This window comes from Hypanus sabinus, chromosome 9, assembly GCF_030144855.1.
Source record: "Hypanus sabinus isolate sHypSab1 chromosome 9, sHypSab1.hap1, whole genome shotgun sequence".
NCBI lineage: Eukaryota > Metazoa > Chordata > Chondrichthyes > Myliobatiformes > Dasyatidae > Hypanus > Hypanus sabinus.
In genome coordinates, this window is record NC_082714.1 from 145,745,294 (window position 1) to 145,756,793 (window position 11,500).

Below are 11,500 nucleotides of genomic sequence, written 5' to 3' on the forward strand. Positions count from 1 at the left end.
GCTATCTTATGAGGAATGTTTGATAATGTTGGATCCATACTTGCTGGTATTTAGAAGGTTGGGGGTGTGGGGCAGGGGGAATCCCAGAAACCTTTTGAAAGTTGAAAGGTCAAGACTGTGGATATGGAAAGGATATTCCCCATCGTGGGAGAGTCTAGGGCTAGTGGGCACAGCCTCAGGATAGAGGGGCATCCATTTAAAACAGATGCAGAGACATTTTTTTAGCCAAGGGTGGTGAATTTGTGAAATTTATTACCACAGGCAGCTATGGATCAGATCATTGGGTGTACTTAAACTGGACATGGCATCAAAGGTTTTGGGGAGAAGGCCAGGGCATGGGGCTGAGAAGGGGGACAAAAAGGATCAGCCCTAATTGAATGGCGGAGCGGGCTTGATGGATCAAATGGCCTAATTCTGCTCCTATGTCTTATGGTCTTATACAGCTAAACAAAACATTCCCCAGTACCAAGGTGCAAAATATGGTACACATCACATACAAAATATTAATATTCTGTAGGTGCACATTGGCATAACATGCATATATGACGAAGTTAAATATATACGTCAGTACACTGTTACTGGCAGTGTCATAAATAATGTGTACTGAACGGTAGCAGAGGGTGTTCAGAAGTTTCACGGCCTGGAGGGGAAGAAGCTGTTACCCAGCCTGACCGTCCTTGCTTATACTGCAATACCTTCTGCTTGACATTAGAAGATCAAAGAGATTGTGGGACAAATAGGAGGGGCCTTTGACAATGCTGAGGTCTCTGAGAATGAGGTGTGCTTCTGATACATGTAATGGGTGGGGTAGGTGGGTAGAGAGACCCTGATCACGCTCTCAGCAGAGAATCTTTTGTAGACGTCTTTATTTAAGGGGAGCATGAGGGGGAGACACCTTCACTAACCGGTTCATGAGAGTGTGGAAAGCGCTGCTAGTTCAAGTGGTGTTCAATCTCAACGTTTGAGAAAGTTGTATGGGTACGTGGGTGGAAGGATCTTGGGGAGCTATGATCACAGTGCAGGTCGATAGAGTAGGCAGTATAAATAACTCCGCATAGACTAGATGGGATGAAAGCTCTATTACTGTGGTCTACTTTTATATGACTCTATAAAGACACAATTTGGCTCAGTCGCACAAAACTAGCAGCACCTGAGCCCGTTGCTCAGTCTGGGCAAGTTAGCTAATTTTTACTGTTGTTGCTGTGACCTTTAACTTAAGTGATTTTGAACTGGAGGAGAGAATTAATGATGAATTAAGTATGTATGCATGAAAATTAGAAAAGGACACAGCTTTGATGTAATACCAGCATTATCAAAGCAGTGTTATCTATTGACTGTTGTCCCATGTCAGCATGATAAAGTATTAGAAGCACCTGATATTCAGGTGGCATATCTGAGCAAGGAGTCAATGCCCCCAAATAGAGATAAAGAATTGACTTAGAAACAAGTTCGCTCGCACAAACATAGAATGGTTCCAATATTTGTAAAGACAACGTGGAAGTGGACTGTGCCCACAGACATGTACACAAATAAAACGTTCATTAACCCCTGATGCCAAAAATAATATTCAGCTTTCAAATTTGACATGTGCAAAGTTGATCTTCTGTCAAAGGAAGCTCTTTCAAAGATTGTCACTGTGGTTGACCTCAAGTTAAATATACTTTAATATCTATAAAATTCTAATTAATAATAACCATTTTACTCTGTACCTGGTGAGAAGAGGAAATAAGCACCCTTCTCTCGTTTTCTTGAAATAGAAAAAACAGCTGCTTTTAAAAAACAATATTTATGTGTTAGAAATCTTGGGAGAACTCCTCAACCAGTCTTGAATTTACAGTGAGTTGCTCATAAACAAAATCAGAATACTCAGTGCTCATCCATTATCCACTTCCAAATTTAATGAGGATCCTGCCGGATCATAATTATCCCAACTCTTGACTTATCCCACTTTCTAATATTCCTACCTAGTTCCTTTGCTTGACTAAACAAGGACTCCCAAGTTTTTGAGTCCTGCCAAAGGGTTTCAGCCCAAAACGGCATCTGTACTCTTTTCCATAGATGATACCTGGCCTGCTGAATTCCTCCAGCATTGTATTACTCCATGTTTCTTATTCTGTTTAAACAAGGGATACCTGTAACTGGTATTTTTATTGGATTAAAACTATCATAGTTATAGAATTATACTGCATGGAACTTGGCCCTTCAGCCCAACTGGTCAATGCCAACAAGAATACCCCATCTAAGGAAGTCCCATTTTCTGTTTGGCCTACAACTTTTAAAAGCTTTTCAATCCACACACCTTTCCAACTGTCGTTTAACTGCTTCAACCATTTCCTCCAGCAGTTCATTCCACATAGATACCACCCTTTGTGTAAAGAGGTTGCCCTTCAAGTTCCTATTAACTTAGTTCCCGCTTACCTGTGCTCTGTAGTTCTGAGTAACACACGATATGCTGGAGGAAATGTGCAGGTCAGGCAGTATCTATGAAGAGAAAATATCAACTCTTTATTCCTTTCCATAGATGCTACCTAACCCGAATTCCTCCAAAATTTGATGTGTGTTGATTTGGGTTTACAGCATCAGCAGAATTTCTTGTGTTAACCCCTTGTAACACAGTTTTCAGCATTTTATGACCCTCTCCTTTTTTCCCTTTTTACCTTTAACTGAGGGATTAATTTTTAAAAAGTTTAAAACAAAACATTTGCATGGCAGAGAGCAGCTTTTCTAAAAGGAAATATCTGAAAGGCCAATAGCACAAGAGAATTAAATAAAAAGTCATCAAATGTTTGGCAAATATATCAAGACGTATTGAGTTTTGTCATGTACCATTCTGCTAATATGCAATAATAGACTACAACAAATTCAGAATAGATCAAACTATAGGCACATTATATTCACTCGCAAGGGAAGCTACTCCACACATTATCACATGGAAAATAGCTTCAATCTTATAGCTCAAGTAGACCACCTTTATGCGTTTTATAGAGAACAATAATTAGCTTGCTTCATTCCATAACAGTACTCCATTATTTATTTTGAACTGATAGATAGGAGCTACAGGGAGATAGTCACCCCTAGGTTGCAGGGGGTAGGTAACAGGGTGACTTTTAGGAAAAGGAAGGGAAATGCAAAGCCAGTGCAGAGTACCCCTGTGGCTGTTTCCCTCAATTATAAGTATTCCAATTTAGACACTGAGGGGGAACAACCTACTGGGGAGCTGCAGTGTCCAGGTTTCTGGCACTGAATCCGCTGCTGTAGCTCAGAAGTGACGGAAAGTGAAGAGGACTGCAGTGGTGATAAGAGTTTTCATTGGCAGAGGAACAGACGAGATTCTGTGGGCACAATAGGGGCACCCAAATGGTATGTTTATGCCCAGTTGCCAGGGATGTCTCAGATCAGGTCCATGGCTTTCTAAAGGGGAAGGGTGAGCAGGCAGAGTCTTGGTACATAGGTAAGAAAGGTGAGGAGGTCCTGAAGAGATTTTAGGGAGCTAGGTAGAAAGCTGAAAAATAGCGCCTCCAGGGTAGTAATCTCTGTATTGCTACTTGTGCCATGTGCCAATGAGGGTAAGAATAGGAAGATACGACAGGTGAATTATGGCTGAGGAACTAGTGCAAGGGACAGGGTTTCAGATTTATGGATCATTGGGATCACTTCTGGGGAAGGTATGACCTGTACAAATGGGATAGCCTACTCCTGAACCCGAGGGGGACCAAAATCCTAGTGGGCAGGTTTACTAGAGTTGTTCAGGAGGGTTAGCAGAATGGGAATCAGAATGATACCGCTGAAGATGAGGTAGTTGGTTTACAAACAGAGGCAATGTGCAGAGAGAGTGCTAGTAAGGAGAGGCTGATATTAGGGCAAAATTGCAGTCAGCAGGATGAGTTGCAATGTAAAAGGTGGACAAAATCAAAAAGGGGTGAATACAGGACTGAAGGCGTTACATATGAATGTGCAGAGCATAAGGAATAAGGAACTTGTAGCACAGTTACAAATCAGCATGTATGGTGTTGCGGACATTACTGAATAATGGCTGAAAGATTATAGCTGGGAGCTTTATATCAAAAGGACAGCCAGGTAGAAGGGCGGTGTGGCTTTGTTGGTAAAAAATGAAATCAGGCCATGAGAAAGAGGAAGGTATTGGATCATTGTGTGTACAGCTAAGGCACTGCAAGGGTAAAGAGACCCAGATGGGAGTTATATACAGATCCACATACAGTAGTAAGGATGTGGTTTACAAATTACAACAGGCGATAGAAAATGCATGCCAAAAGGGCAATGTTACAATAGTCACAGGGGACTTCAATACACCGGTCGATTGGGAAAATTAGGTCGGTACTGGATCCCAACTGGGGGAGTTCCTTGAATACCGAGAGCAACTGTGGTTGATCCCACTAGGGGATCAGTTATTCTGGATTGCGTGTTGTGCAATGAACCAGAACTAATTAGGAAGCTTATTCACCCCACAATTTGAGAAGGAGAAGCTAAAGTCAGATGTGTCAGTATTACAGAGGAGTAAAGGGAATTAGAGGCATGAGAGAGGAGTAGGCCAGAATTGATTGGAATAGAACACTGGCTGGGATGACAGCAGAGCAGCAATGGCTGGAATTTCTGGGAGCAATTCTGAAGGCACATCCTAAAGAGGTAGTATTCTAAAGGGCAGGATGACACAACCATGGCTGGCAAAAGAAGTCAAAGCCAACATAAAAGACAAAGAGAGGGCATATGATAGAGCAAAAATTAGTGGGAAGCTTGAGGACTGGGATGCTTTTACAAATCAATAGAAGGCAATGGAAAAAAAGTAATTAAGGGAAAGATGGAATATGAGGATAATCTAGCCAATGATATTAAAGAGGATACCAATAATTTATTCAGATACACAATGTGTAAAAGAAGTGAGAGTGGATATCGGATTGCTGGAAAGCAATGCTGAAGAGGTAGTTATGGGGGACAAGGGAATGGTGGACAAACTGAATAAGTATTTTGCAGCATTTCACTGTGGGAAACACTAGCAGTATGCCAGACGTTCACGAGTGTCAGCAGGCAGAAGAGTGTGAAGTTACCATTACCAAGGAGAAGGTTCCTGGGAAAGTGAAAGGTCTGAAGGTAGATAGGCCACCTGGATCAGATGGTTACACCCTAGAGTTCTGAAAGAGGTGGCTGAAGAGATTGAAGAGGCATTAGAAATGATATTTAAAGAGTCACTAGATTTTGGAATAGTTCTGGAAGACCAGAAAATTGCAAATGTCACTTCACTGTTCAAGGATTGAGAGAGAGGCAGAAGAAAGGAAATTGTAGGGCGATTAGTCTGAACTCAGTGGTTGAGAACATGGTAGAGTTGATTGCTTAGCATGTGGTTTCAGGGTACTTGGAGGCACATGGCCGTAGTCAGCATGGTTTCCTTAAAGGATAATCTTACCTGACAAATCTGTTGGAATTCTTTGATGAAATATCAAGAAGCATAGACAAAGGAGAATTAGTGGGTGTTGTGTATCTGAATCTTCAGAAGGCCTTTGACAAGGTGTGAAATATGAGGCTGCAGAACAACAGCCCATTGGTGTTACAAGAAAAATACTAGCATGGAAAAAGCATTGGTTGATTGGCAGGAGGCAAAGAGGAAGAATAAAGGGAAACTTTGCTAGTTGGCTGCCAGTGACTAGTGGTGTTCCACACACAGGGGTCCGTGTTTGGACTGCTGCTTTTTACGTCATGTGTCAATAACTTTGATGACATAATTGATGGCTTTGTGGCAAAGTTTTTGGATGATATGAAGATAGGTGGAGGGGCAGGTAAATTTGAGGCTGTAGAAGGATTTATACATATTAGGAGAATGGGCAAAGGTGTGGCAGATGGAATACCATATCAGGAAGTGTGTGGTTATACACCTAGGTAGAAGAAATAAAAGGGCAAATTATTTTCCTAAATGGAGAAAAAAAATTTGAGATGCAAAGTGACTTTGGAATCCTCAGACAGGATTCCCTAGAAGTTAATTTGCAGGTTGAGTTGGTGGTGAGGAAAACAAGTGTGATATTAGCATTCATTTTGATTAGAATATAAAAGCAAGGAAGCAACATTGAGGCTCACTTGGTGAGGCATTGGTGAGGCCTCACTTGGAGGATTGTGCGCAATTTTGAGCCCCTGATCTTAGAGATAAGATGGTGATATTGAAGAGGGTCCAAAGGAGGTTCCTGAAAATGATTCCTGTACTGAAAGGCTTGTCATATGAAGAGCGTTAGATGGCTCTGGGCCTGTACTCACTGGAATTCAGAAGAATGAGGGGTGACTGCATTGAAATGTATCAAATGTTGAAAGGTCTCAATAGAGTGTATGTGGAGAGTATGTTTTCTATGGTGGGGGAGCCTAAGACCAGAGTCACAGCCTAAGAATAGAGGGGCCTCCTTTTAAAATGGAGATGAGGAGGAATTTCTTTAGCCAGAGAGTGGTGAATCTGTGGATCTTGTTGCTATAGGTGGCTGTGGAGGCCAAGCCTGGGGTTATTTAAGGCAGAGATAGATTGATTCTTGATTAATCAGAGAATAAAGGGATATGGCAGGGAACTGCGGCTGAGAAGGAAAATGGATCAGCCATGATGAAATAGCGGAGCAGACTCAATGGGTCAAATGGTCCAATTCTGCTTCTTTTTCTTCTGGTCTTGTGTTATTATATCACAAGTCCTGGTCACGTGACCACAGATGCTAGGCAGACAATCTCTGAAGAGCATCAATAATGGCTGGGGTCACCCGTCTTGTAAAGTCACTGCTCAGAAGGCAGCAATGGTAAACCAATTCTGTAGAAAAATTTTACAAGAACGGACATAGTCTTGGAAAGATCATGAGCACCCACATCATACGGCACAACTCACAACAAACAAACAAACTTGTATGATGTTATTATGTGGCTGAGCCACACAAGACAAGTGGCTCCCCTGCTTGGTGCTCAGTCTCAGTAAAATAGCTAAGTTCTAGGAGAGTTTTGCGATAGATGTGACAGTTAATTTTGGTGATCTTGGGCTAGAAGAGTGAAAATAAACTATGATGTAATTTTGTGTGCATAAGCATTAAAAGAGGACAAATTTGATGTAATAACAGAGTAATCAAAAGTGTTATCTTCTGGCTGCAGTTCATATTGATATGACCAAGTACTAGAAGAACCTGGCAGTGTGTTTGAGCAAGGAGTCAATGTCCTGAGTAGGGTGAAAAGATTGACAAGGAAAGGTCACTAGCACAAATATAGAATGGGTTCAATGTTTGTAAAAGCAACGTGGAAGTGAACTGTGCCCACAGACATACACAAATAAAATGTTCATTAACCCCCGATTCCAATCGGAGAACATTCAACTTTGATTGAAATCTGTGTAATCTGCTATTAATTGCAAAGTGCAGCTCCTGCAAAAGGAATCTCGTCTGAAGATGGCCATTATGGTTGTCCTGCAAATTAAAAACACTATTTCCAAATAAAAAAATGCTGATAAATGAAAATTACCATTTCAGTCAGCACCTGGTGTTTAGAGGAACAGGCAACTTCATTCCATTATTTTGTTCTCAGAATAGGGAAAAACTGCCTAATGACATGAATAAGCAATCTTTTAATCTGCCATCAACCTGCCAAATAAAACAGCATTTTGCATGAATTGTATGTTAAAGTCATAAAAACAATAATCCCAACACCCTGAAGATGGGATGACCAGTCTGTTTGCAAGGCAGATAGTAATCTATGCCATAGAGAAGCTACAATTAGCCACCATTTTATATACAGTTCTGGCCCAGTAACTAATTCAAAGCACAGAACATGGAGATAAAATGATTGTTATAGGAGTCCTCTATTTACATAGTTACTTTTCCTAGTCCGAGTGATCTCAAAATTCAAAGTAAATTATCAGAGTACATGTATGTCACAGTATACAACCCTGAGTTTCATTTTCTTGCAGGCATACTCAGTAAATCCATAATAGAATAAATGAAAAACCACTTGACTTTTGTTCAACAAGTGAGCAAAAGACAAACTGTGCAGATACAAGAATGAATATTAAGTTATAATTAATACATTATTAAAGCAATACTGAGAACACAAAATGAAAAATCCTTGAAAGTGAGTCCATTGGTTGTGGGAACATTTCAATGAGGAGGCAAGTGAAGTTATCCCCACTGGATCAAGCCCCTGTTGGTTAAGGAGGTAATAACTGTTCCTGAACCAGGTGGTGAGAGTCCTGAGGCTCTAGCACCACCTTCCTGATGGCAGCAGCAAGAAGAGAGCATAACCTGGGTGGCGGGGATCTCTGATGATGGATGCTGCTGGTCTTCTCACTCAATTTCTTTGATAATCTATCATGGTCTCTAATCTTCTCACAGCCCTTTCACTCTTTTGATATGGGATATTTGCAGGAGGTATATTTGACAATTACTACAAGCTATCTTCAGGAATTAGTTAAATATCTTCATTAAAGCTATTTGTGCAATTTGGCAGCAAGTTTAATGTCTAACTGAAACTGTGCTAAGGTACAAAATCTACACGGAGCACTGCCAAAGGAAAGCAGCATCTTCAGGGTCTCCCACTACTCCATCATGTTCTCACTGCTACCATCAGGAGCTTTGGGTCTCACGTCACCAGGTGCAGGAACAGTTATTATCCCTCAAACATCAGACTCTTGAACCAGTGAGGATAACTTCACTTGCCTCATCACTGAACTGTTCCCACAACCTATGGACTCACTTTCAAGAATTCTTCATCTCATGTTCTCGATAGTTATTGCTTATTTATTTTTTATTATTATCTTTTGTATTTGCACATTGGTTGTTTGCCCACCCTGTTCTGTGCTGTCTTCCATTAGTTCTATTGTGGTTCTTAGATTTACTGTCTTGTCTTGCAAGAAAATGAATCTCAGGATTTTATATAGTGACATCCTGTATATGTACTTCAATAATAAATTTACTTTGAACTTTTCAGTTTCTACCAGCTTAGCATTTCTGTAAGTTATCAAAAGCAAAAATATTGGGTTCAGTTAACTGATCTAATAAGCAAAGGGATCACTCTGCATTGAGTCACTGAGACGTAATGTGGCAACTGGTTGTTTAGGTCACCAAGTCTTCACCGACCATCAAACACCAATTTTTACACTAATCCTATCCCAACCCATTTTATTCTCCCCAGTTTCCCCATCAACTCCCTCCCTTCCCCTCCCACATTCTTCATCTCACCTGCACACAGGGGCAATTTACCAGGAGCCAATTAACCTAGCAACCCTCATGTTTTGGGATGTGGAAAGAACCTGGAGCTCTGGAGGAGACACGTGATCACAGGGAGAATGTGCCAGCTCCACACAGACAACTTAAGAAGCTGGTTGATTTCAGGTTGCTGAAACCGTGAAATAGGTATTCCACTAGCTACGCCACTTGCATGATCTTTATCCATTTTCACAAAGCTCTAGCTGATTTGACTTCTGGAGGATGGCTGACGTTTGCCTCCTTTCATGTGACAGCAGCAAAATAACTCAAATACTCATTTCAAAGTCAAAAATTTTAAATGAATCCCTCTTACACATCCTGTTAACTTCCTCTATTGGCAACATACAATGATTAAGTCAGTGTCTGAACATTAAACACAAGACACACAAGCAGAATAAGTCCATTCAGACCAGAGGCTGCTCTGCCATTCCATCATGGCTGATTTATTTTCCCCTCTCAACCCCATTCTCCTGTCTTGACACCCAAACTAATCAAGAACCTATTAACCTCTGCTTTAAATATACCTGATGATGTCCTCCGCAGATGTCTGTGGCAATGATTTCCACACATTTACAACCCTCAGGCTAAAGAAATTCTTCCTCTTCTCTGACCTACGGGGACATCACTCTATTCAGATGCCTTACCCTCTGGTCCTGCACATCCCCACTTGAGGAAACATTCTCACTAGGTCCACTATCTAGGCCTTTCAATCTTCAATGGGTTTCATTGATTCCCCCCTCCTCCAATTCTTCTAAAATCCAGTTAGTAGAACTTGATGTTTAGAAGACTAGCCTGTAATCCCTTCAGGATGTGCGTGTGTGCACACACACACACATCTTTGGCTACCAGAGCACAAAGGAATTTAAACTGTGTACAAAAGGTTGTTACCATCTACCTTGGTGGCATGTTAAGTATATTTCACAAATCTACAGAATATTTTTTCCTCTGGTTTCTGATGCAGACAGTGTTGACAAAGTGGAGTTTGCAATAACTTGTCTGCAGATTTTAGAACTGACTTATTTATACTGGTTTTATTGAAGAAATTATTGATTCACTATGTCAAATGCCAAAGAAGCAAAGGGCATGAAGCACACATGAACTGCTAATTCATTTCAAGTGGAATGGTTCAATGGAAACAGTAGAAACTGCTCCACTGAAAGCTCATGAGGTCAGGAACGTGTAGCTACGAAAAACTGATGCTACTTGTGTGTATTGTTGAGATGCAAAAATTGCCGGAGAACTTGCAAGTCGGAAGAAGTGGAGTGACATTTGGAAACTTGACTTTTTAAAAAGCATCATTTAGCAAGCAAGTCACACATAGATGGTGTGCAAATGCTCTGGTGAGAAAATCCTTCATTACCCGCAAGGGACTGCTATGAACGTTTTGAACGGAGCAAAAGCGATCAAACCCAGAGGAGATTCAAAGTTCTAATTGACTGTTTTGCTGTTAAAATGAATACCTCTCTATATAAAATTCAGTGTGTACATGCTGTCATCACTGAGCAAAACAATTGCGGAGCACCAGCTTTTTGCACACATTACACAGAGGGAACATTGCCAGCCTGTTTTTGCATTAAGGAAGAAAAACATCTTTAAAGAAAATTTAAAGTTAAAGAAATATTAACAAACCAAAAATACTGTTGCTCCACTTAATTTCTCACCCCCCGTAGGAGCTCGACTTTTGCATACGGCTGCAATAGATGACATCACTTTAATTTCCTGGTTTGTCATTTACTACTGATATCAGCGAGGTTGGCCAAATATCATGACAAGAGGAACAATTTCATTATTTTCACAAAGTGTGAACCAGAATGAAAAAAAATGAGCATTCCCCAGCCCTGTGAGCTTTTTGAGAGTGCACATTACTATAGCTTGCATCCACACAACTCCTGTCATCAAATAGCAAATCTGTAAATTGAGAAAGATTCCAGTGTCTCAGTGTAGCCTGACATGCTCATGGTTCATTTATGCAGCACCAGCCATCTTTGTTGTTTTGATTCCAAACAGAGTTAGCTTTTGTTGCTGGTCGCATGGCTTAACGCATGTCCATGGCTCAAGATTTTGGGCAGAGACCGTGAAGAGCTCACCATCAAGAGTAACGCAGTCAGCCAGGAGTTTACTGTGCGCAAGTTTTTCCTGCTTGAGCCATTCAGGACAATACATTCACTGCAAACTGCCTACCATTAATCTGAACTGCAAGAGGAGAAAGAGCCGCACTGACCCTCCCACCCCACACATCCCGGTAACCCTAATTGGCAAATCTCTCTCATGCAAGATCG